The sequence below is a fragment of the Pinus tabuliformis genome, chromosome 9, assembly GCF_031772625.1.
Source record: "Pinus tabuliformis cultivar Carrire ecotype Pingquan chromosome 9, CPIR1, whole genome shotgun sequence".
Classification (NCBI taxonomy): Eukaryota; Viridiplantae; Streptophyta; class Pinopsida; order Pinales; family Pinaceae; genus Pinus; species Pinus tabuliformis.
In genome coordinates, this window is record NC_142307.1 from 736929597 (window position 1) to 736955548 (window position 25952).

The window sequence follows — 25952 nt, forward strand, 5'->3', positions numbered from 1 at the left end:
GAAGTTCCATAGGATGGTTCAGTATCAAGACTGGCCCGTTGTGCTCTCGGAGGTTGAGAAGCATCAATTTTTCAAAGCACGTCAACGATGGTGTGAAGTGGTTATGTCTTAAATGGATAAAGTGGGAAGCTTGAAAGTGTGGTGAATAAAAGAGCAAAAATTGTGAGATTTTAGAGTGGATATGAGTGCTAGTGATTACCATATTAGAAAAAAATGATAGAGATTTATCTATTGTTGTAATGTCTATTTTTTTTTAATTGTCATGTAAACATTAAGGGAAGAGGGTATTGGAAGTAATGTTTGCATGACTTCCAAGTTGTCGTGAGTTGTCATTATGAGTCTCTAGGTGTGATACTAGAAATAGTTATTTCCCTATGTGTGTGAGTTGTCTATGAGTCATAGATCCACCTTCTTCGGATCTTATCATATAGAAGTCAGTGATCTAATTCTTATATATGTAACTGCTCTATGTGATCAATGAATATCGAGTGTGATTTGTGTTGTGTGAAAAAGCTCTCATTCTCTCTCTTTTTGTGTAACAATCATCACGGCATCAAATGGTAAATAGGTGCTTGACCGAGTTTATTATTCCAGGTGAGTATGTTTTAAATGCATTTTGTGACTATGAATATGTGAAGTTTTAAATGCTTTTTGCGACTATGAATATGTGAATTTTTAAATACATTTTGTGACTGAATATGTGAAGACAATAAAAATGCATGATGTCCTCCGCAACATGGAAATATGTATAGGAGAAAGTGAGGAAAACTCTTTGTTTGCCACAAATCAAAAACTGACCTTTTTTCTCGGTGAAAAATGTGTTAGCAATTGCAACATAATCTCGAAAGTGAGGAACACTCTTCACTTGCCACAAATCAACATCTGAGAATTTTTCTCAGTGAAAAATAAGTTAGCAACTGAAAAATAATCTCAGTTGCCCACAATGATATTCATGATCTGTCAAGGGATATCAAATGTCCAAATACGGTGAGCTTGTTGTTTGCCTCTAATACCAGATTGATGCATGTTCTGAAATTCATTTGATAACAACAAACGAAAATTCATTTGATAACAACTCAAATGGAGTGTGGGATGAAAATGCAATATCAAAACTAAATATTGGATTACCCATTGTTAAGGAGAATATCAAAGAGAATGATAAAGCTATTCAAATCCAACAAAAATTAAAAAATATATTATATATAAGTTTTTACTTAAAAAATATTATAATAAATTTTAAAATATTAATTTCATATAGGTAGTTTATTCATAAAATTATAATAAGAATTAATATAAAATTAATTATTGGATTTAATTTAGATATAATATGTTTAGTGATCCCAAATTAAATTTTGAGATTTATTTTAAAAGTATTTATGCTTTTTCTTTAATTCAATTGACTAATTAAAAAATGTCATATGACAAATGTGTTGAAATGGGTTATGATTTTTCACGCATGTGTTATTGATATGTCATTGTATTGGCTTATGAGATTGTAACTAAGCCTATTTATAAGATAATAATCTCCATTTTAGATGAATCTACATCATTAAGAATTTTGTTACAAATTTTTAAAAATGTATATATGTTTAAGCATTACTATGAGTATTATTATCTAACTGTTACGAGATTAAAATCTACATCTGGATTGTAGCTTGTACACTAAGTGAGTACAATGCAAATCCTTCGAGACTAATTATACCTATAACCTCACAACGATCTTTATTTTCCATATATTTTAGCCACTTTACTATCCTAAAGGACTCAAGGTCTTTGGAAGTGTAGATTCTCCAAAAAAAGAAAACAAAATTTACACTACATATGAAACCCATTGTTAAGGAATAGCTGTGAGATAAGGAATATCATTTCTCATTAGAACTCTTGTGTCCAAGTTTACACCATTATTTTTAATATCATCTGTAGCAGAATTGTTCATTCTCAAGACATGAAAAAACCTTTCCTCACTTGATCAATAATGTTCCCAACATGTAATCCTCAGGCAAAGATCCATGACCAAAGTGATGGATAACTAGTTGTGAATCTCACAATACCACCAAATCTTCGATGTTTTTTTCTTTGGTCAGAAGTAGCCTTTGCAATAATCCATGTCTCTTTGGGAGGGAAAATTTTAACAACGAAAATTTGTCTTAAAGTTTAGAAACATTGACGAATCTTACTAGTCCCCAAATTGCTAATTATAAAAATTTTGTTGATATATTTGTAAAAACATGCAAATTTCTAATAGTTTATATATAGTATTTATACAATTTTGGCAATTTTTAAGGTGAAATAATTTTATACTATAAAATTTGGGCGAATCATCTTTAGAAAAAAATGGAAATTGGCGAATATTTTTTTGGAAAAACCATGGAAAATTAGCCCACTTATGAATATTAGCCCCTAAAATTTTCTATGCTCTTTGGCATAAGTTGAGAATAACCTCACCCACTCCAACCAACCCCATATTATATATTAGTTCATTTTACAATTAATAATGAGAATAATAATAATTTAAAATAAATTTATAGTGTATTTTAACTTAACTATTAATACGCCCTAAAACTGCTTCTGCTTGGCTAAGAGCTCGTCTTCCTCGGACGTAAGGAAACAGGTTAACGGCCCAAGACCCAGAGGCATCTGGCAGGAGTGAAAGCCTGCTCCCTTACGGACCACCAGCGGGTTATTTCAGGTGGCGTGGTTTTCCTTGATAACAGTGATGTGTCAACTGACATTCGCGGATAGCAGCCAGAGATGGCTGTCCTCACTATTGGTTTGACAAACTGAGTTTGATAGGTTTTTCCACCTTTTGAAAAAAAAAAAAAAACTTAACTATTAATACTAATTGACTATTAAAACAATAATATTCAATATATAAAATAAAACGACTTTAAAGAACTTCCATTGAATGATTTTTTTATCTTAAAAATTTAAATAACACTTTTAAAATAATTTGATTAAACAAATAGTAACAATTATAAGAATCAAAAATAATAATTTCAAACATTTAGAAGGAAAAATATTAAATTTTATCTATGATAAATTAGTTGCTTTGTGTGGTTTTGTAAAGTTTCTTCCTCCCCAAAATGAGTTCACTAATTATCTTAGACATATTACCACCATGGAAAGAACAACTTAGCTCTGATAGACATGAAAAGGAATGTGGTGATTACGTTTATGAATGTGTTGCAAACTCATCAATGGAGAATTCTTGATAGCTTGGACTCACTTCTTAGGAGACAAAGAAGAATGATGGACAAATTGGAAAGGACATAAACCTCTCTTGCTCATATGGAGTCACACGTCCACTCCTCATGAAATCCACCTTCTTGTTGACAACTCAGCTCTGGTTCACTCTTTTGATATTTTATGGTGATTGGTAGTTTCTTGGTTTTATGTGTCTTTTGATTTTCGGGTAAGTTGGTTTTCAGATGCTTTCATTGTACTGCTTTTTGTTATATATTTTTTAACATTATACTGACCAACAAATTTGTCAATGATTTAATATTCCTTTGAATTAATATAAATTCCTAAATTCACCAAAAAAATGAAAAAATGGTTGGTTTGTGTGGATTTTACTTCATGTTTAATTATTGATTTAAATTTCATGTGGATGAGGTGAGGATGGGAGTCATTTATGGGGGTTCAAAGATATACGATTCAGTGTTTTAGTGATAGCATCCCATATGTGGATAGATATTTCTTCCATACAATATTCTATCTCGCTTTAAATCAACCTAGCAAGCATATATTTCTAATTTTGAAAAGTTTTTATTTGTATGAAATGTATAACTAATATTAAAGTAGTATATAATTTTCATGGTAATTTAAAATTATTTTTTATAATATCTTCTATCATGAACACATAAGAAATGAAATGATAAAAGAAATAATAATTATTCTCATTTATTTAATTGTAATTATGCACATAAGAAATTTTCCTTATAAAAATCTTTTGATTAGTGGAATACATAATAATAATAATAATAATAAAATCAGCTTAAAAATCGCTATTAAAAAAATAAAATAAAATAAAAAAACTTAAAATTTAAAATCAAAATACAATTTCTTCAAATAAAAAAACCTATCCTATCGACATCTCCTTACACCTCTTAAAACACAATGGCTAATAAATATAAATTTGTATTACTATTAATAATTAAAGAAATTACATATTGCTAATAAATATAAATTTGTATTACTATTAATAATTAAAGAAATTACTTATAATTTAAAAAAAAATAAAAAATAAAATAAAAAAATACTATGGCATCGAACTTGAATATCACTTTGAATATATGTATTTGGCATGTGAGATATCCTATAAAGGAATGCTTCAAAGCAAACCACTTTGAAAATTCAACGCGTGGAAGATAAGGTGCTTCTTGTTTTATTTATGGACTAGTTTTATGTTATAATTTTGTTAACATTTTCTCTTTTCAAGTATCAAAGTCGTAAAAATATATTTAAAAAAAGTCATTTGAAAAGTAATATAATTAGTGGACATAGTATGTTCTTTATTTTAATAAAAGTTTTAAAACTCTAATGTTCAGTTTACTCTAAAATGACCATTAAATTATTTCTTTTTATCAAATTGGAATTATCTCAATAAAAATCCTTGCTTCACATTTTGCATAATTACAATTTTCGAAGAGCTGGGTTTATGATGTAACCAATCACATGACAAGTTAATTTTTCTCATTAAGATATATGTTTTAAAACTCTATAGAATTATATTTATATTTTTAATGTTCAAATTAATAAAAATATTGAATAATATCTTAAGTAAATTAAAATTTCAAATATTAATAAGCATTTTACTTATTAATAGAACATTCCAATGTATGTGGGGAGGATATTAGTTATTTCATTCAATTAGCACTATAGTAATTTTAAATTTAACTTTACTGAGTTTGATTTGGGTACTTAACTAGTAAATGTGTCTTCATCTTTATCACATTTGCACCCAATTATAATAGTGTTGGTAATGGAAAAATGAAAAACAAAGTTAATATAATGAAAAATGAACATGAAAGACATGGTCAATAGAATGATTTTTTTTGGAATTTTTTTTTATAGATGTAATGAAATATTGGCACAAACTTTTTTATTTTTTTACTTTGTGTTTATGTTGGATACTCCATCATTAGAGTCACGAAGACCATGATCTACTTATCATGAACCAATGATTTCATCAACTATTGTTGGAACTAAATATCAAGGATTTAAACCTATAGGACGTGTATATTCATAAAGTGTAGGCAAAATTTGTCTCTCGCATATGCTCTATAACTCTAAGCTCAAATGTGGAAAAAATAGCAAACCACTCCCTTTCTTGTTGGTAATTCTTCTTATTTATAGAAGAAGTATGAAATTCATGCTTGTTCACCTCTTTTACAAGGGAAAATATAAGTGTGACAAAGCATATTTCACTCATAAATGGAATTATCATAGAAAAAAAACATGACACATGTAGGAGAGCATGATATTTCGATAACCACTTTTTTATCATTCCTTCATGTCCAAATAGAATTATGCAAAGTAAACTCGTCCTTTTTTTGGACCATTGGGCATCTTAAACTGCCAAGCAGTGCTCCATTTCAATGATAATTATGCATTGGTTGGAAACTCATCCACGACTCACTAAGATTTTGGTTACATCGCATTTACTTATTCAATTCAAGTATTCATAGATAATTAGTGAGATTGGTTCATTGAAGATCATATTTTCATTTTTTTAAATGGCTAGTTAACCCAAGATAGTGGTCGTAGACTTTAGTGTTGAAAGATGAACTGAGTGCCAAACTTAAATCAAATTCAAATATTTCATAACCATAATTACCATCATAATAGAAAATATTAATTGATGAAAATTTATGCCAATAGTTGCATGAATGCTCATTTTCTTCCAGTACCACAAGCTACTGATAAGACACACTATAACCACTAAATGTGATTAAGTATGCAAATATTTGCAACCAACCTTACTTTGGAAAACTTGTGTATTAAAACTTTAACATACAAAAATAATTTCTCATATATTACTATTATATGCTAGTGTAACCTTTTTTATTCAAAGATTTTCTTTCCAATGCTATGGCATATCATAGAGCATGCTACTTTGCTTGCCTTGAAGTAAATAGAGATTTAGATATACATTATAAAAATATTTAACACCACATTTCAAAATATATTTTATATTTACAATAATAAAATAATAATATTTTAATTTTAAAGTTACATTCAAATTCAATCAAGTTAAACATAAAATTATATTTAAAACTTTCTTATTTGTAAAAAAAAAAACTTCACAAATAAACTCTTAATTATAAATAAAATAATTTAATCAATAACAATTTTTAAAAATAGCCAATCAAAAAAACCAAGGACTTGTTACTCTACAAGTTTACAAAAACACATTTTTATATCATATTTACCATATCATTTGTGTTGAATGTAAGATCTTCTAAGTATGTTGCTTATGGAGGTTAAAGTCAAACAAAAACAAAATGCAATCAACACATTAATGTAAACTAAATTATTGCGATGGTTGATGGCTTTATCAAAATGATGATGATTTAGGGTTTTGAATTTATTTATATATTGGAAATTAACTTAAAGAATGAATAATTATAATTTTATGTAAGATTGTATTACAATTTTTTTATTAAAAGAGTAAAAGTGTGGTGCGTGTCATTTAGGTGGCTATAATTCTTTTTGGATGGGTTGGTTAATGTTATAGTTTCCTATCTGTTTCTCATTTTATTGGACCTCAATTTCATGTCAAAGGATGTGTAGTGGTAGGAGAACTAGCGGTCACGATCAACAAGGTCAGTCACATGCCTAGGCCTAGGCTCATAAAACTAGTGTTATTTTTCACTCAACGACTTCTCTTGGCATTTGAGAGGAGATATCACAGCTGAAAAATTTTGCCATTAATAATCAACAGGCATACACACATTCTAAAATTCTAGAGGTATGGAACTAGGTCCCTAAGCCTAGTCACACCAGGGGAAGACAAAATCAATAACTACATTTCATTACCCTCCACTAGAAGATGAAGACTATTTTGGGTAGAGTCCTGAAAGAGAAGCATGAATATTAGAACGACATTATTTCTTCCTCAAATGAGATCCAAAGGGTGCAACGTTACAGACAATATTGTTTGGAGAGATTTGATTGTTAGGTAAACTTGACTCGAAGATAGAGTCAAGATTGACCAAGTCTAATAGTAGTGGTTTTTAGGCATAAGGTATTATGTACCCATGGTTTTATGCCCATGGTATTTCATGTAATGTAGCCTATAAAAGGCTAGGAAGACTCCACGGTAATGTAGGCCAGGGAAGTGAGCGATGAAGGATCACTTGGATGGGTTCGCTAGGGTTTTGGCCAAGGATAATGAAATTTCATTATGGTGGGTATCCCCTAGAGTTGGGGTTTTTCTCAGGGAAAAATATTGTATGCATTGTGTATGTTTTATTATTGTTGTTGTGTTTATTAATTTCTCTCTCGGTAAATAAGTTAATATCTCTGGTAACTTTTTCTTCATTTGGTATCAGAGTCGAATGTTGGCTTTAGAGGGATGCTTCTATTGCCTAGGGTTTATGGTCTAGTGAATGCATTGCAAAGGAATATCTTGTTGCAACAGGCAACGAGGAGAGATCTAAGTGTTTTTTTTATTGCCAAGGATATATGGCTCGATTTTAATAAAATACGGAGTTAAAAATATTATTGCATGTAAATGGGTGTACTGTTGTAAACCATGGTAAGGTATGTGTACCCCTAAGTAATTTTCAGTAAAGTATGGGTTAGACCTAGGAAATAGGGTGTGTGTCAGGTTAAAAAACACCCCATGTATAAAACTTTGAGGGGGGTAAAGGCCAAAGTGAGCAGGGTTGGGTTGACTCACTTGGAAAGGTTGGCTGGATTTAGTCAAGGAACCCCAAGTCAGGTTTAAAGGGGGAATATTTGGTAAACTTGAATCAGAGATAGAGTCAAGATTGTCCAAGTTTAACAATAGTGATTTTTGGGCACAAGGTATTATGTACCCATGGTTTTATTCCCATAGTATTTCATGTAATGTAGCCTATAAAAGGCTAGGAAGACTCCATTGTAATGCAAGGCAGGGAGGTGAGCGGTGAAGGATCACTTGGCCAAGTTAGCTAGGGTTTTGGCCAAGGATAATGAAATTTCATTATGGCAGGTTTTCCCCGGAGTTGGGGTTTTTCTGAGGGAAAAATATTTTATGCATTGTGTATGTTTTATTATTGTTGTTGTGTTTATTGATTTCTCTCTTAGTAAATAAGTTAAAATCTTCGGTAATTTTTTCTTCATGGATTCTCAGCTAGCTCACTTGGAAAGTCATCTCCAATGTGAGTGTAACCATCCCTCCAATATCTACCCAGTTTCACTGTCCTACCAAGGTAAACATGAGAGGACGAGTTACTATGACATGACCTGACCTACTCGGCCCCATTAAGGAAGCCGAGTTGACTGTAGGAGACGAACTGACATCTCGTAACATCCTATAGGGACTACAAGCCACTCGAAGGTTGAGTAACTACCCTAGGTGGCCAAAACCTGAGTTAGACACCCCTTTCTCTAACATGGCTCCCCAACCGCTCCCACAACAAGCCCTCCATATGGTTGGAATCCTCAAACTTCATGCACATGCTTGCATCCATGTGGTTGCAAATAAAATTTTCCAGTTCAGATGTAGCGGTCCCGGATTCTGAGCCTAAATTCCAGGTCAGCCTCTAGACCACTGCCTAGAACTCAATGAGACTTTCCATAATGATAATTAACATCAAGATAAAGCCACTCATTCATAAATTGATCAAAGACTTGACCTAACCAGGCCTAACCATGACATTCATTTCATCAAAAATATGGCGAACATGTAATCTATAGGTCAAGTATGCATATTTAAACATAGGGGTATGATACTTACATGAGAATAATCAATAAGGTCTAATTCCCTCTCACAATAGCTATAATAACATTCATCAGCTCATGCATTCATTAACCATTCACCCGCTAAACAAAATATGTCAAGAGCCATAGAAAATATAAATCATACAACCAACATTTAACCAGTAAATGAGCATCATATACACTATGATAGAACAACCATTAAAGCCACATATTAACAAGTAAAAATACTCATGGAAATATAAGAGGAAAAGATCTCTTATTAACATATGAAAAATCCAACCAGGTCAACAACTTCCACGTACTACTCGACCATAGATTGGGCTGAACCAAATCTCTCTTTCGGCCAATCACCCTCACTCCATATTCCAAGTGTGAATGCGGGATCTCATGGAATAAACCAAACCAGGGCTTCCGCCAACCCACCTCAAACATCAACCAGTGATTCCACCTCACAGTCAGATATCAATAACACCAACCAAATCAGTCTCTACCCAAATTGTCCAAGTTTCCAAAGCATTTGTCCCAACCACGACTCCAGGAACTAATACTCAACCCACAACCTTCCAGGGCTCCAAAGCATTTGTCCAACTCGAATATAGGACTAGTAATTCAACCCGTCAATGGATCCATAACATTTATCCAACCTAGGCTCTTGGAATAGTAACTCAACCCATGTTGTTCCAAGGCTCCAAAGCATTCGTTCCAACCAATGGCTCTGGGAACTAGTAACTCAACCCATAGCCATAAGGAACCTAAGAGCCAATTAGAAACAAAAATTGGGAAAACCCACAACACCATGGCTATCCAAGAAATGGCAAGGCTAGGCAAAACTACTGCCAATCCAGGCAATCCTCCATGCCAAGGACAAATCATAACCAAATAACCACATGCATGCCAAAAATAGCAAGGAAATCATACATGTAACTCGATACCTGAAAAGCAATTTCGATGTAGTTTTTCGATGTAGTTTTTGATCCACCTGTTCCCTTGCACTTTCCTGCTTTCCTTTTCCTTCTTTCTCCAAATATAAGGAAAACTAGAGTGATCCAAGAATGCTCCAATAATGCTCCAAGATTTCTCTAAGTATGCAAGAGTATGAGAGAGAGAGAGAATGGAATGAGAGTGCCAAAGACTAAACTGACAAAAACTATGAAGTGATCCTCATAAGCATTTTTATCATTGAGGCCTCTATTTTCTTCAATTTCATTAATTTTGTTTCAATTTTCCTCCTCGTACAATTATGTGACCTTTCACCTTCATTTTCTCCTATTTTCCATTATTCTCATAAATAAAATTTCAATTAATGTCACTTTGTCTTTTACAATGCCTTTGCCTAATTCCATATCCATTTATTAATCACAAGTGATTGCCATCGCTATGTTTTTCCCCAAATTTCAGCTTGGAATATGTGTCCTTTGACCTTGGTCTTTTTTAGGGGTGATTTTAGGGGCGAATGTTCGCCCTTTGGCGAAATTAAGGGGTTTTAAATTTTTAGTGGGCGATTATTTTGTATCATAGTACACTTTTACAAATCACCTCAAATAGCCCACCTTCTTTTAAGGAAGAGGGTAAAAAAGGTAAATTTAGCCCTTGAAATTAGGAGTTACAACCTTCCATTCGCCCATTCTCAAGAATAGGTTTTATTTAAGTGAATCCATTCGCCCATTTTCAAGAATAGGTTTTATTTAAGTGAATCCTATGGGCCAAAGGCCCAAATACCATATTTATAGAAGAGGTATGGTAAATTAATAAAAATATAAATAAATGAGAAGTATGGTAAATAAATAAATAAAATTTTATATTTACTCCATAAGTCACCTTATATACATGCAAGGGTGTAAACAAATAAAAATATAAGTAAAGTGGAGGTATGGTAAATAAATAAAATGTTTTTTATACTTACTCAAAAGGTATGGTAAATAAATAAAAATATAAATAAACTAGACGCATGGTAAATAAATAAAACCTCTTTTTATATTTAGTCCATAACCCTCGTTCTATTCATGGAGGCTCAAGAAAGAGGTTTTATTTAAGTGAATCCTATGGGCCAAATACCATATTTGTAAAAGAGGTATGGTAAATTAATAAAAATATAAATAAACGAGAGGTATGGTAAACAAATAAAACATTTTTTTATATTTACTCCATAAGTCACCTTATATTTACGAACACTCAAAAAATGCATTATATTTAGGTGAAACCTATGGGCAAAATACTATGGGACAAATACCATGGACTAGATTGTTATTAATACCATGCAAAAAAACATTATTAACCCTAATATTAGTATTAATAAAAATAAAAATGGCACATGGTATTGACCCATGGTATTCACCAAAATGGAACATGGTATTGACCCATGGTATTCACCTCGAATGTAGTCTATTTAAATGGGGGAATTAAACTAGCATAGATCCATCTTTACTCTGGATCTACTAACCCCCGAAAGGTATCAAATATCAGTAATTTTGATTTCAAAAGATATTTTAAAGAAATGCAATGATTTCATTTGTGTATTCAATAAACACAAGATTTTATAATTGAGTAAAATATTCGCCATGCCTAGTGAGAGATTCGCCAAAAAATTATATATACATATCATATTATTGATAAAATCGCCTTCCACTTTTCCTATATACCATGGAGATTCGCCCATTTATTATACATGTAGATTTAGGGGGGCTTCTTAAAATTTTCCTTGGTCTTTTTTTTATTATTTACATAGGAAATCAACTAGGGGTTGTTACAAACCCCTCCACTTTGGGGGAACATCGCCTTAAGTGTTCAATGACACTTATGAACCAAAAAAACACATCCTTCATATGGATATTTATAACAAAACTCGATACAACATTTACCTCATATCATATTGCTGACGACATAACCAACATGACATCAACACCATATTGCTAATTGGAGCTTTATAACGCAGCTCGATGCGGTATTTACATGCATATGCATATACCTAAATATAAAAAAAAAAAACCATCAAAACATATACTAGAATACATCCGCTCAACCAAGGAATAGAGAAGGATACATAGCCTACATCTAATCAACCATCTCCCATGTAGCTTCATTGGACCAAAAGTGCTTCCAATACACTTTAAATTTTTCTATTGCTCGATTCCGGAGCATGAGCATCTTTCGCTACAAAGTTCACTGAGGTTCTGGATAGAATTCTCCTTCAGGTTCCACCTGCAATACAAACTATTCAATCACATGATCAACATATTTCACATACTTCTTAAGCAATGACACAGGGAAAACATCATGGAATTTCACTGTAGGAGGCAGTGTAAGTTGTTAGGCTACTGGTCCAATCCTCTCAAAAATATTGAACGACCCACAATATCGAGGTTCTAGCTTGGCACATGATCCAATCCTCAAGGATCTCTTATTGGGGTTGATGTCCAAATACATATCTTCCCAAACTTGAAGCTACTTAAACACCCTGTGTTGATTTGCATAAATCTTCTTCCTGTCTTATGCTACCTTTAAATTCTTCTTGATAACCTACATTTCATGTTCCATTGCTGCCAACATGTCCAATCCAATTAATGCCATTTTCACTAGATCACTCCAACTGATGGGAGTATTGCAACTCCACCCATAAATTGCCTCAAATAGACTCATCTTCAAATATTCTTATACCCATTATTGTACGCAAACTCCACCAGGGGAAGATACTCTTCCCACTTCCATTGTTGATGTATAACATACATTATCAACATGTCTGCAAGAATCATATTGACCCTCTCTATCTATCCATCTCGCTGTAGATGCTAAGTTGTGTTGAAAGCTAATTTTGTACCCAAACCTGCAAAAAAACTCCTTCCAAAAACTTGAAGTGAACTTGGCATCTACGTCCAACACAATATTCCTGGGAATACCATGTAACCTCACTATCTCCCTAATGAATACATGTGCTACCTCACTAGTTGAATTTGTTGACTTCATTAGAATGAAGTGAGATACCTTAGTCAACCTGTCAACCACAACCATAATAGAATCATGTTGTCTAGATGTCCTTGGAAAACTTATAATGAAGTCCATGGAAATGACCTACCATTTCCACATTGGATTCAGGATTGGCTGCAATAAACCACCTAGATTCTTACACTTAATTTTACATGTTGACATCCCAAGCATATCACAACAAACTCTGACACCTCGTTCTTCAAATTTGGCCAATGGTAGAACTTCTTAGCCGATTTCGATGTATTCTTACATCCTAAGTGGCCTAAATACGCTTTAAAATGAAATTCCCACAAGATAAGATTGTTGAGCTCATCATTGTCTGACACATAGATCATGTCCATAAATCTGACCAAACCATATGTCGTGAGATGATAGTCCACATCTTGTTCACCTGTACCCTGTTGTTATAACCTATGCTTAAGTTGTTGATACATGTCCTCTCTTGCAAGCATTTTTGCACACTACAAACTCTTTGTGTGGATATGCAGTCTTTAAACTCAGAGAATTTGTAAGCAAATTCTTTAACTTCTCAAAACTAGTTACACATTCCTTTTTCCATTCAAATTTCTTTTATTTCCTCTGCAATGATGTAATAAGATAGGAAATCCATGAGGAGTTCCTGATGAACCACCTGTAGTAACCTGCTAATACCATAAATGATTTGACCTCATCCACATTTCTAGGAGTTTTCCACTCCATGATAGCTCTAATATTTTCCCGATCCATTGCTATACCTTCCTTGGAAACCACATTCCCCAAGTAATGAACCTTTGTATAAAAGAAACTGAATTTACTAAGTTTTTCATACAACTTATGCTCTCTTAGCAACCTTAACGCCATTATTAAGTGTCATGTATGTCCTTCCTAATTTTTAGAATATATCAATATGTCACCAATAAATACAACCACAAAATTGTAAAGATAAGGACGCAAAACACTATTCATCAAACACATGAAAGTAGCTATAGCATTAGTCAAGCCAAAAGAAACTACTACAAACTCATAATGCCCATAACTTGTCTGAAAAGTAGTCTTGTAAATGTCCTCTTCTTTGATGCGTACCTGATGATATCATGATCTCAAATTGATATTTGAGAACAATGCTTCTCCCTTCAGTTGATCAAACAAATCATCGATCATGAAAATGGGTACCATTTCTTAATCGTCACCTTGTTCAGGTTTCTGTAATCAATACATAACCTGAGAGTACCATCCTTCTTCTTCAAAAATCATATTGGTGCACCCCAAGGTGAGACACTTGGCCTAATGTATCCCTTTTCAAGCACTTCCTTCAAATTCAACTTCAATTCCACTAATTATAGAGTGCTCATCATATACAGTGCCTTCAATGTTGGTGTTATTCCCGACATCAACTCAATAGAAAATTCCACTTCCCTGTGAGGCAGTAACTCTGAAATATATGTTGGGAATACATCCTGAAACTTCTGCAAAAATGGATACCTCTTCAAGACCTTATCATCCTCAACATCATTACCTTTGTCACTGGAAACATGAGCTACAAAAATACACACCCTTTCCTGCGACTACGCTTGGCCTACATAGATGTAACCATCCTCACTACGTAGGCTTCTTCTTACCCTACAAAATTATCTTCTCTCCATCATCATCCATGCACTCAACAGCCTTATCGTAGAAATCCACTTTATTCTTGTGAATGTACAACCAATCCATACCCAATTACATACTATATGGTCCCATCGGAAGAACATTTAGATGCGCGGATGTAGACATACCATTTAACTGAAATGCATATGATCTTACCCAATGATGAACTCTTTTCTTAGTACTTGTAGCCAACTACACTAACCAAGACTTTGCATGCACTTATTTATTCAAACAACACTTACCCAACAAGTCGGGACTGACATAACTATAGTTAGATATACGACCAATCAAAATAGAAACAACTTGATCACAAAGCTTACCTTTCATATTAATAATAAATTCCTGATAATCATCTTGCCTATTATCCAAAGCTACATAATTACAAGGAATACTTTGTCCAACATCCCTAACTATTTGTGCCTCCTGAGCACTTTAGATATGTGGTTTTCCACCTTGATGTTGTGGAAAATATCTCATGCGATAATCCTTGATATAATTCCAACACTATAAATGCTTCCTTCCATCACCCTTGTTCTTCTCCTCATACTAAAACCCTTGTCCTCTATCAACTGTGTTGAATTTCTTATACGATGTTGCATTCTCCTTGTCATCTGTATCATGTGTTTTTGTTCTCTTCTTGACCCACCTTCCCTTATTCTTCTCATTACTCTTCTAATCTGGCTTAGACTCATGCTTAGGGTTTGATTTCTCATAACAGTGGTTCATATTTCTGATGGATTCCTCCAGTGATCTAGGCTCATTAAACTCAATCCTATCTTTGAATGATACAGATAACACATTGATGGATATATGCTTTCTCCTCCTTGAGATAAGGCACATACCTCAACAACTCCAAAAATATGCTACTATAGTCCTTATCAATCATCGATCCCATCTTCAATTCATAAAATTCATTTTCCTTGTCATCATAGTATACTTCATATAGATACTTCTTCCTTAAAAGTCTCTCGAACTCACTCCAAGTCAAATCCTCTTCTTGAATACCTATGGCATTCTTAACATCTTCCCACCAAATGTGTTTTTTTTCCTGTAAGACTGAAAGTAGCTATCCTGACCTTCATATTTTCTAAATAATCATGCAATCTGAAAAAATTATTCATCCCAAGAAACCAAGCTTCTGAATCCCGTGACTTATTCATTTCTCCATCAAATGTAGAAGGATTTTCTTTCTTGAATTCCTCTCGAAATTATTGCTTCTCACTCCTCCTATAAGGATTGTGATGGTAATGACGATCTTTCCTCTTTGAACAAAAACTAGAATAGAACCCACAATCATTACCCCTCCTGTTATGTGTATCCAAGAACCTACCATTCATCCTTGTCAAACTTGTATCCTGCTTGAGACCTCCTACCCTATGCCCCATTAGTCTTTACTTCTTGTACATGAATGATCCTTGTTGGTCTCTATCTCTACAAATATAATAGACTCAGAATGATGACTGCATTAACCATTTCTTGTTTCTCACGTGCCTTAGCAAGTCTTTCCTGTGATTGAATTAATCTGTCATTATCTGCCTTACAACTTCCAATATATGATTTCAAACTTTTCAATGTGTCTGTTATGTCAAAGGAACACTCATCACCATGCTATTCATTTGATCTATAGGGAGAATAACGTGAATTGTAGTCCATCATTTTTTTTTTCATCTTTGATCATCTACTTCCTGCAAGCATACCATGTCAAATAAACCAAACATAAACATAATCAACATACCTCAGTGAAGTTCAGGGGAGGCTATCTCATCTGCAAGATCAATTCAGATTAGCACAAAACACACACACGCACACACACACATAATGAAATCAACATATCAATCATCTCAACATCAACATCATCAACCTCTACATGATGGAACAACTGCAACAATGACTATCACAATGCATGCATAATGAACATATAAACAACAGACATGAATGCATGAAAACCACCTTCTACCCTTTCGGTCCAGGTTGAACCTAGGAGCTTTGATACCATTCTTTAACCATTGTTCCCATATCTACCCAGTTTCATCATCTTGTCGGGCTAAATATGAGAGGAGGAGTAACTATGGCATGAAAAAACCCTCTAGGTCCCATTAAGGAAGTGGGTTTGATTGTGGAATACAAACTAACATATCATAAAATCCTACATGGACTACAGATCACTCAGAGGTTGAGTAACCATGCCAGGTTGCAAAAACCTGAGCTAAACACCCTCTTCTCTGACCTAGGTCCCCAACTAATCTCACAAGCCCTCCATGTGGTTCGAAGCCTCCATCTGCATGCACAAGACTAGATCCATGCACTTTCAACCAAAATTTTCTAGTTCAGAGGCAACAATCCCAGATTCTAATCCTAAATCCTAGGCCAACCTCCAGACCACTGCCCAGAACTTAGTGAGATAATTGACAATAAGACAAAGTTATTCATACATAGCTTGATCAAATACTTGATCTAACCAGGCCTAACCATGACAACCATTTCACCAAACATACGGGGAACATGTAATCTACATGTCATGAATGCATATTTAAACATAGGGATTTAATACTTATTTGAGAATCGTCAAGAAGGTATAATGCCCTCTCATAATAGTTGTATTAACATTCATTAGCTCATGAATTCATTAACCATTCATCCACTAATCAAAATATATCAAGAGCCATAAACAATATACATCCTATAACCAACATATAACGAGGAAATGAACAATATATACACCATGATAGAATAACCATCAAAGCCACATAATAACAAGTACAATTACTCATGGAAATACAAGAGGAAAATATATCTTATTAATATATACAAAATCCAACCAAGCCAGGGACTTCCATGTACCACTTGACCATGGATTGAACTGAACCAAATATCTCTTTCAGATAATCACCCCCGTGCCATATTCCAAGTGTGAATGTGGGATCTCAAGGAATAAACCAAATAAAACCAAACCAGGGATTCTAGAGGCCAAACCACCTCAACCCTCAACCAGTGATTCCACCTCACAGTCATACATCACTAACACCAACCAGATTAGTCTCTACTCAAGCTATCTAGGGCTCCAGAGCATTTGTCCAACTTAGGCTCTAAGACTAATAACTCAACCCAAGTTGTTCTAGGGCTCCAGAGCATTTGTTCCAACCAACGAATCCAAGAACTAGTAACTCAACCCACAGCCATAAGGAATCTGAGCACAAATCAGAAACAACAAATGGAAAAATCCATAACACCATGGTTATCCAGGAAATGGCAAGCCTAGGAAAAACCACTGTCAATCTAGGCAATCCTCCATGCCAATGACATATCATAACCAAATAACCACATGCATATACCATGCAATGCAAAATTATCAAGGAAATCATACATGCAACTCGATACCAGCAAATCAATCTTGTTGTAGCTACTAATCCACCTGTTCCATTTTCCATTATGTTTTCCTACTTTCCTTTGCCTTCTTTCTCCAAATTTAATGAAAACTAGAGTGCTCCAAGCATGCTCCAACAATACTCAAAAATTTCTCTAAGTGTGAAAGAGTATGAGAGAGAGAGAATAGAATGAGAGTGCCAAAGACTGAACTAACAAAAACTGTGAACTGATCCCCATAAGCCTTTTTATCATTGAGGCCTCTATTTTCTTCATTTTCCTTCAATCTTCCTCTTGATGGTATTATGTGACCTTTCACCTTCTTTTTCTCCTATTTTCCATTATTTTCATATATAAAATGTCAATTAATGCCTCCTTGCCTTTTCCAATGCCTTTTCCTATTTCCATAGCTATTTATTAATAACAAGTGATCCCCATCACTATGTTTTTTCCCAACATTCAACTTGGAATACGTGTCCCATGACCTTGGTCTTATTTTTCTTTTTACTTACATAGGAAATCAACTAGGGGTTGTTACAATGAGCTCAAGCCCTTTGTGCCAGTTGGTACAAGTGCAAAGGATCCTACTCATGTGACTTCTTCCAACTCTTAAATTTCGATTATGTTTCTTTGCAGCTATGTGGTTTTATCAGGTAGCCCAATTTTGACTTGGTATTGCTGTGGTCAACTACAGTTACTTTATGATGATACTTTTTCTCTTAAATTACCGATCCACAGATCCAGTCTTCCTTGGCGAATGGAGGAAGATAATGTTTTGAACCATGAAATTATAAGTGATGTATTTTGAAATTAAAAATTAACCCAAAACTTAACTTTAAAAAAAAAGCAACAGTACAATTCCATTGCATTATTTTTTTTCTTATAAAACGAGTAAAAATGTAAAACAAATACATTGTGTTATTTTTTTTAATTTGTTATCATATAAGACTAAACATATAAGTATATATAATTTAGATTATTTAAATGCCTTTGTAGTTATAAATTATTAAAATGACAAATTTAAATTTTTAAATCTATAAAAAAAATTATATTTATATATTTTTTAAAATTTTATATCCTTTCTATAAATTTAAAAATAAATTTCGAACAATTACATTCGAATTAAGAAAATCACTTTAAATTATTTATGTAAATTTAAAATTTCTATTTATCTTTTTTAAAATTATATCAAATATGTAACTTATATTTTCGTATTTAAATACATAATTTGTATATCGCTATCTTAGATCCATCTTAACTTTGGATCTACCAAGCACCGAGAAGGATCAAATCTCTTTTCATTTTAAAAGAGGTTTTCATCAAAAGAAATTTGATCCCTCTAACGCTTAGTAGATCCAGAGTAAAGATAGATCTAGGCTAATTTAATTATAATTATAATTATAATTATTAATTTTATGTTTTTTATTTCATTTATTTTTATTTTTATTTTTATCGAGTCAAAATGCTAAACATTATAACATCTCTACCATACTGGGATCAAATGTTTACATAAGAGTTAAGTTTACTTATGAACCTCAAATATAAAGAATTTTTTTAATAAAAAGTGAAGAGGAAATCTTGGATAAAATATAATATTATAGTATTATATTTTACCCAATATTTATTACTACTTCCACCCAATAAAAAGTGTTGAGGGGTGGGGGGAATTACTAATGAAAATGTAATATTATTACATTTTACCTCATATTTCTCACATCTACTCCCCTCAGCCGAGCTCACTTTCATAGTTAAGCTTATTCATTACTAAACTTACTATCCTGATCTATCAGAGCTCTATTTATGTAGCACATTATTACACATAAATTAAGAGAATGTGTTACATATATTATATTAAAGTGATTATCAAAGAAACCATTACAATGAATAAGCAACTATTGTTTGTACTTTGTGCAATTCTATTTAAACTTAAACTTCTTTAAAACACCTTCATGTATCACCCAATCAACCTCATTATTTTCTACAATTAATTATGTATCTAAATATAACATCAAACTAAGATAGATCTAGGATAGTTTAATTTCCCTCTTAAATAGGTTATATTCCACATGAATACTATGGGTTCTTAATACCATGGGTCATTTTTATTTATTTATTTATTATTAATTTTTATAAGGTTATTTTTAATGAGTTAAAATGTTTAGATTATATTACGTTACATTAAGTTACATATATCTACCATCTTTTATTTTTATTTTTATTTTTGCTAAGTCTAAATTTTTACATTAACGTTACACATCTCTAGCATTTTGGGCTCGACAACACCTCTCAATGGAATAAAAAATGAGTAATTATATATATATATATATATATATATATATATATATATATATATATATATATAATGTTATATTTTAAAATAAAAATATTATATTTTAAAGTATTATATTTAAAATCTAGACTCCACAAACGTTAAATTAACTATTTTACTTTGATTGTTTCACTCTTTCTCACAAACAGAATTCCACTTCTCACTATAGATGAAACCAATTCCACTTGGTTTTCAGTAAAATCAATGTTGAATTTATATTTTGTTTATACATAATAATTATATCGATTTTATTTAGAACTCACATTTCCATTAGATGAAATTTATTAAATGTTAAATGTTAAACATTTACACTTACATGTACTACATATTAGATTTCAAAACCTATATCAACCCAATTATAATAAAAAATAACTATTTAAATTTTGTTATCCATATATCTAATTTTGTTTATATCGTATACCTAACAAAGAAAAATATGTATTTAATATACACTTTATTCACTTCCATTCAAAATATTAGATTTTGCAGGATAGATCCACTGATATTTATTTAATATACACTTTATTCATTTCCATTCAAAATATTAGATTTTGCTGGATAGATCCACTGAAATTCGATCACTTGCTCGTACTTGATTGAAATATATTACTTAAAATTATTCAAGTTGTCAATTGGAGATAGATGTGACAAAATAGAAAATCGAAATGATAAATTTTATAATGATGATAAGAATAACGTGTATTTCTATATTTTAGTACGTTGATTATATATAAATTGTAAAAAGAAAAAGGAAAAGGTATGAATTTAAAAGTTTTTATTATATTAAAATATTATATTGGTTAATATATTTTTTAAAATTTTGTTGATCTTACTCTTATCATATTTATTGACTAGTAGGTAATTACCAAAACATATAACAAGCTCCCAAAAAGGTTTTGCTAATCAAAATTGAAAAGACATATGATACAACAAGATTTTCAAGATTAAGATGTAGCTAATAACTATTACAAATAAGAGGGATTGACCAAGATAGGATGCCCCCGTCTAGAGCCTGGTGATGGAGGAGGCCTAAAATTATAATGAATGTGCTTCTCCATATGGGTCAGTCTCCCTTATAGACGATTTAGTTTTTCTATAAGCACCATTGTCCCCTTTGCATGTTTGCCAAATGATCAAGCATATGGCACTGACTACTCTAAAGATCATTCATAAAACTAATAAATGTGTTATTTTCATCGTGTTGTTCTTTGCTGAGTTGCTCCACAAATTAAGTGATGTGTCTTAACTAACTCGTAAGGTTGTCTTGAGAGGGGATCATCTCCTCTGTGCAAATTTTTTGGGATGGGTTGGGGTCCAAGGCCTTGCCAAGGCTTGGGTTTCCCAATAGATGCCTTCCCCACTAACCCCTCTCTCCAATTCCCATTATAATTATTCCTCGTTAGCGAGTCATTGAAATTTGAGATGCACAACAATACACCCTGCAAGAAGAATGACTACAACTTCACCATTGGACTTCAATACAACTAGCGAAGCTACCTACATGACCCAACCATAATAACCTCACACTCAGAAAGGGGGTTGAGGGAAAATTACAGCAATATGAGAAGTTGGGCATTCCCACGCCACCACTAGAAACACACACAATCCTCTAACATATAGTCTAATATCTGAGGCCTCCCCAGTACAAGGAAAACCCAATGCAAACAAACCCACCTATATGTCCAAGACCACCCACAATTAGGCTCAACCCCAAAACATGAAATAAACCCAGGACTAACCCAAAAACCAATAAACCTACAGTATGCCCACATGGAAAATGAAAGAGCTTACATTCGCGCTCTTTTAAATATAAGACCAAGATTTAAGAATTGTGTTTCTTTCCAATCCCCACAGAAGCTGGCTTAGAACCATCATTGATAGTACCTAGACAAGGAGTTTGACCTGGCGAGGAATAAGGCAACCGCATACCTATCTGGTTGAACCCTGTGAACCACAAACATAAAATCAAAACCCCAGTCCCCCACACTAGATTCAAAGTGATGACACCACCAGAACTTACATAAAGAGATGCAAACACCCCAATACACAAATTAAAACTTGAAACCACATTGATCACATGGTAATACCAAGTAAAGAGACCACTTTTACATGCCTTCCTCTAATCCAAAATACCTAGTAGCACATCTAGTTGACACTCCAGCATGTAGAAAACCACCAGGAGCGTTGTGTTCCCTACCACCCAACTTTGTAAATCCATAAGCCATATCCTTATGCCAGGGTCCCATGTATGCTCTGATTGGGCAAGTTTATATTCATCCCAAACTATCCTCGTTCCATGGCTTTCCCACCACGAAATTGCCCTCAAATTGTTAGAGCATGCATCCTTTTCCAATTTAACTCTCTTCCCATCTAGAATCAACCAGAATCACACTCTAGTTCAACCATTACCAAAAATGAACCTGCAAAGCTAGTAATATTTTTTCCATGCTTGAATTAATGCCATTGCTACCACACCCATCGTCCCACCGCATGTATTAAACTCTATGCACATTGAATTAAAAAACTTCTGCATGAGACTACATGGTTGGAGTGTGCCACACCGCCCCACCTTAATTGTCAAGGAGGTTGGTGGGGTGGTGGGCACCCTCCCTGAGCCCCACATCACGTTCCTCCAACACCCTCATCGAGGATACATAAACTGCAAAATTTTTGTAAGCTAGGGAATATCTATTATCTACAGAAAACTAAAAAAATTACATACTAAGGAACCTCAATCCACCCATATGGGAAACCCGATCTATTGGTTCCTCTTCATCATGCATTCAGTATTGTTTTTCTTTTATCATAGTGTCAGAAAAAACTTACAAGACATTAAACCTTCATAATCAGATTGTTTTCAAAGACTGTTTTTTCTAAGATCTACTCACATACCTATCTTCACTACTGATTGTTGTATCATGCAATCAAATTCCCAAAATAGATCTGTAGCAAAAAAAATTAGAAAGAGAGAGTTAACTAGCCTCTCAAGCCTTTGCGCGTCCCTTTTTGGTTTCATTATTGTCCTTGATCAGCATCCCCTGTATCTCCTTGATCTGCTCCTTCTATTGACGCATTATAACTTCGACATTAGCCATCTCCTTCCTTGCTGCCTGCGTTTCCTGGGCCATCTCCACCATTTCTACAGCGACCTGTTCCATTGCCTTGGCCAAAAGGTGCTTCAGGACCCAGTAAATGTGGAGAGCTTGACGGTATAGGGTTAATCTACCCCTGGTATTTCCTGGGTCTGGCAACTGAGATTTCCACTCTTCCATCTCCGGGTCTGACGGTTCTTCCAGGACTTTGTTTTCCATGACGCCTATGATTTTTCGGATGTCTTCATTTGTTTCCTGATTGTAAGCCTGCTCTGCCTCATGAGCCATCCTACGGATAGATTTCCTCCCCCTTTTTTGTTTTTCCCGTGTCGGGTTTCCCTCCTCTCCATTGTTTTCTTGCCGAGGTCGGCCCTTACCTCGTCGTCCGCGTCCTCTCCCTCTTCCGCCTGTTCTGCCTCGTTTAACATTTTTACTGCTCTGTCCTATTTCAAAGGTCCCCCTCAGGAAACCCTCATCCTGGTTAATCTCCATGTCTTCTGAGCTTTCGACCTCAATTTTGGTTCTGCTCCGATCGAATTGTCTGTCTCTGTAATCTTCCGGCTCTGACTGAACTTCTTTATCCCAGCTCGCTGCCATCTTAACTCTCTTAAGTCGTTGTTTATTATTCCTCTGCCAGGTCTCTCCTTTCCTTGCCACCTTCTTCAACGTCTTGCTGTCTGTCATCCTCCTCTTGTTCCGCCTTATAGTTTTATCGCCACCTTTCTGTTTATGATGCGTTTGTCCTCCTTTTCCTTTTTCCCTTATTACTTGCATGATACTCTCTGCGATGTTTCTCGAGTTTTGATTTGATTTCCGTACCTGCTGCTCTGAATTATCATTAATTACTATGGTCAGGGGGGTGTGGCCGCCATCCTTCTGTCCTGTCTTGGCTGCCGAATGCTCTTGCCTTGTCATCCCGCTCAGGATCTCCTCGGTTTTTTGATTGCAATTATATTGTTTCATGGGTATCGTGATCTATGAGTTGTCTTAAACTTTCCCATCTTGTCATCTCCATTTGGTTTGTCCAACTATCATCCACTTTCCCTATTAATTCCTTGCTTCCCCAATTGGCCAAGAAATCCGCAGGTTTATTTCCTTCTCGTTTAACGTGAGAGGTGGTCTTGTATTCTATGCCTTTTAGTATTTCTTCAATTTCTTGGACCAGGCTTGTCGTTCTCCAGCTTTTGGCTACCTGCTTCCACTGTTTCCCTTGTATTAGTTTTTTTATGGTGCTTATAACCAAGGCTGGGTCGCCTTCGATTTCTACCTTCCTATATCCATTTCTTATCGCAATTTTGAGGCCCTGGTAAGCTACCATGAATTCTGCTTCATTATTACTCATAGTTCCTCCATGTTCTGCATAAATCCATTCTATATTTCCTTGACTGTCTCTAAAAATTCCTCCGTATCCTGCTGGACCTGGATTCCCCTTTTCCGCTCCGTCGAAGTTGAGCTTGATAAACCCTTCCTGTGGCCTTCGGAAGACTGCGAGACTTTGTATACCAATAGATTGTTGTTGCTTTGTTTTTTGTTGAAAGACCTGTTGGCATTATGGTTCAGGTGTTGTCCTTGATGGCAACCCATTCAGGTGGTAGATCACTGTTCTTCATGTCAGCAGCAAAGATTGATGATCAGCTCTTAATTTATTGAAAAATTTAAGAAGGACGCAGGTACACCTTTCAGAAAGTGCGTACCCGCAGGTAATCCATGCATAGACCGCGTCCAGGGACGCAGTCCAGCCGTTCAGAAGGTGCGTCCACCCAGTGCACACTTTTTAAGGCAGAGAAAAGCACACGTGGGGGTTTCTTGTGATTTACTCCTGGTATCTAGCCGACGGTATTGTGTTTTTAAGGTGTCGGCTCGTGGTATTGTTCCTTGATTTGAGGAGGAGCTTGCCTATATAAAGCAAAGGAGGTCATTTGGTTTGAGCATGTCTTTGGTTGAATATCTTTTTGGGTGAGATCTAGTCTAAATCTAAAGAAGGCGAATCTACTGAAGGACTAAGATCTCTTTGGCGCATGAGCAGATCTGTAGATCTGTGTGTTTGGGTTTCTCTTAAAGTCTTGAAATCATTCATACCCGAAGGCACGCAGGTACAGTGAAGGGAAAGTGCGCCGGGACGCAGCGCAGCAGAGAGAGACCTGTGTGGAGACGCAGGGCAGACGTGGCTCAGGTGCGTACGGGACACAGTTCAGTAACGGGAGATCTGCGTGGGGACGCAGGACAGACAAGGTTCAGGTGCGTCCCTGAGGTAAAAAGACGCAGCGCGATAGTATCTCTGGGTGCGTCCTTTGAACAACTGGACCCGGCGCGATAGTGTTTTGGGTGCGTCCCTGCAGCAAAAGGACGCAGAGCAGTTGAAGGAACAGTGCGGGTGGTCGCAGGGAAGCAGAAGGTGAACTGCGTCTATACGCAGGCCACAGAAGGGAAAACTGCGTCTCTGTTCTGTTGATTGTTTTTCTCTGTTGATAAAGTGTTCTGGGTTAAATCTTTTATTGTTGATCTGATAACTGTAGTAGACAGTAATTGTTATGTACTTGATGATCATTTGATGCTTTATGAAAAGAAGTAGAGAGTTGTAGCTCTCTGCAGGTTGCAGCCTGCGTATTGGTAAAGGGCTGCACCAGTAC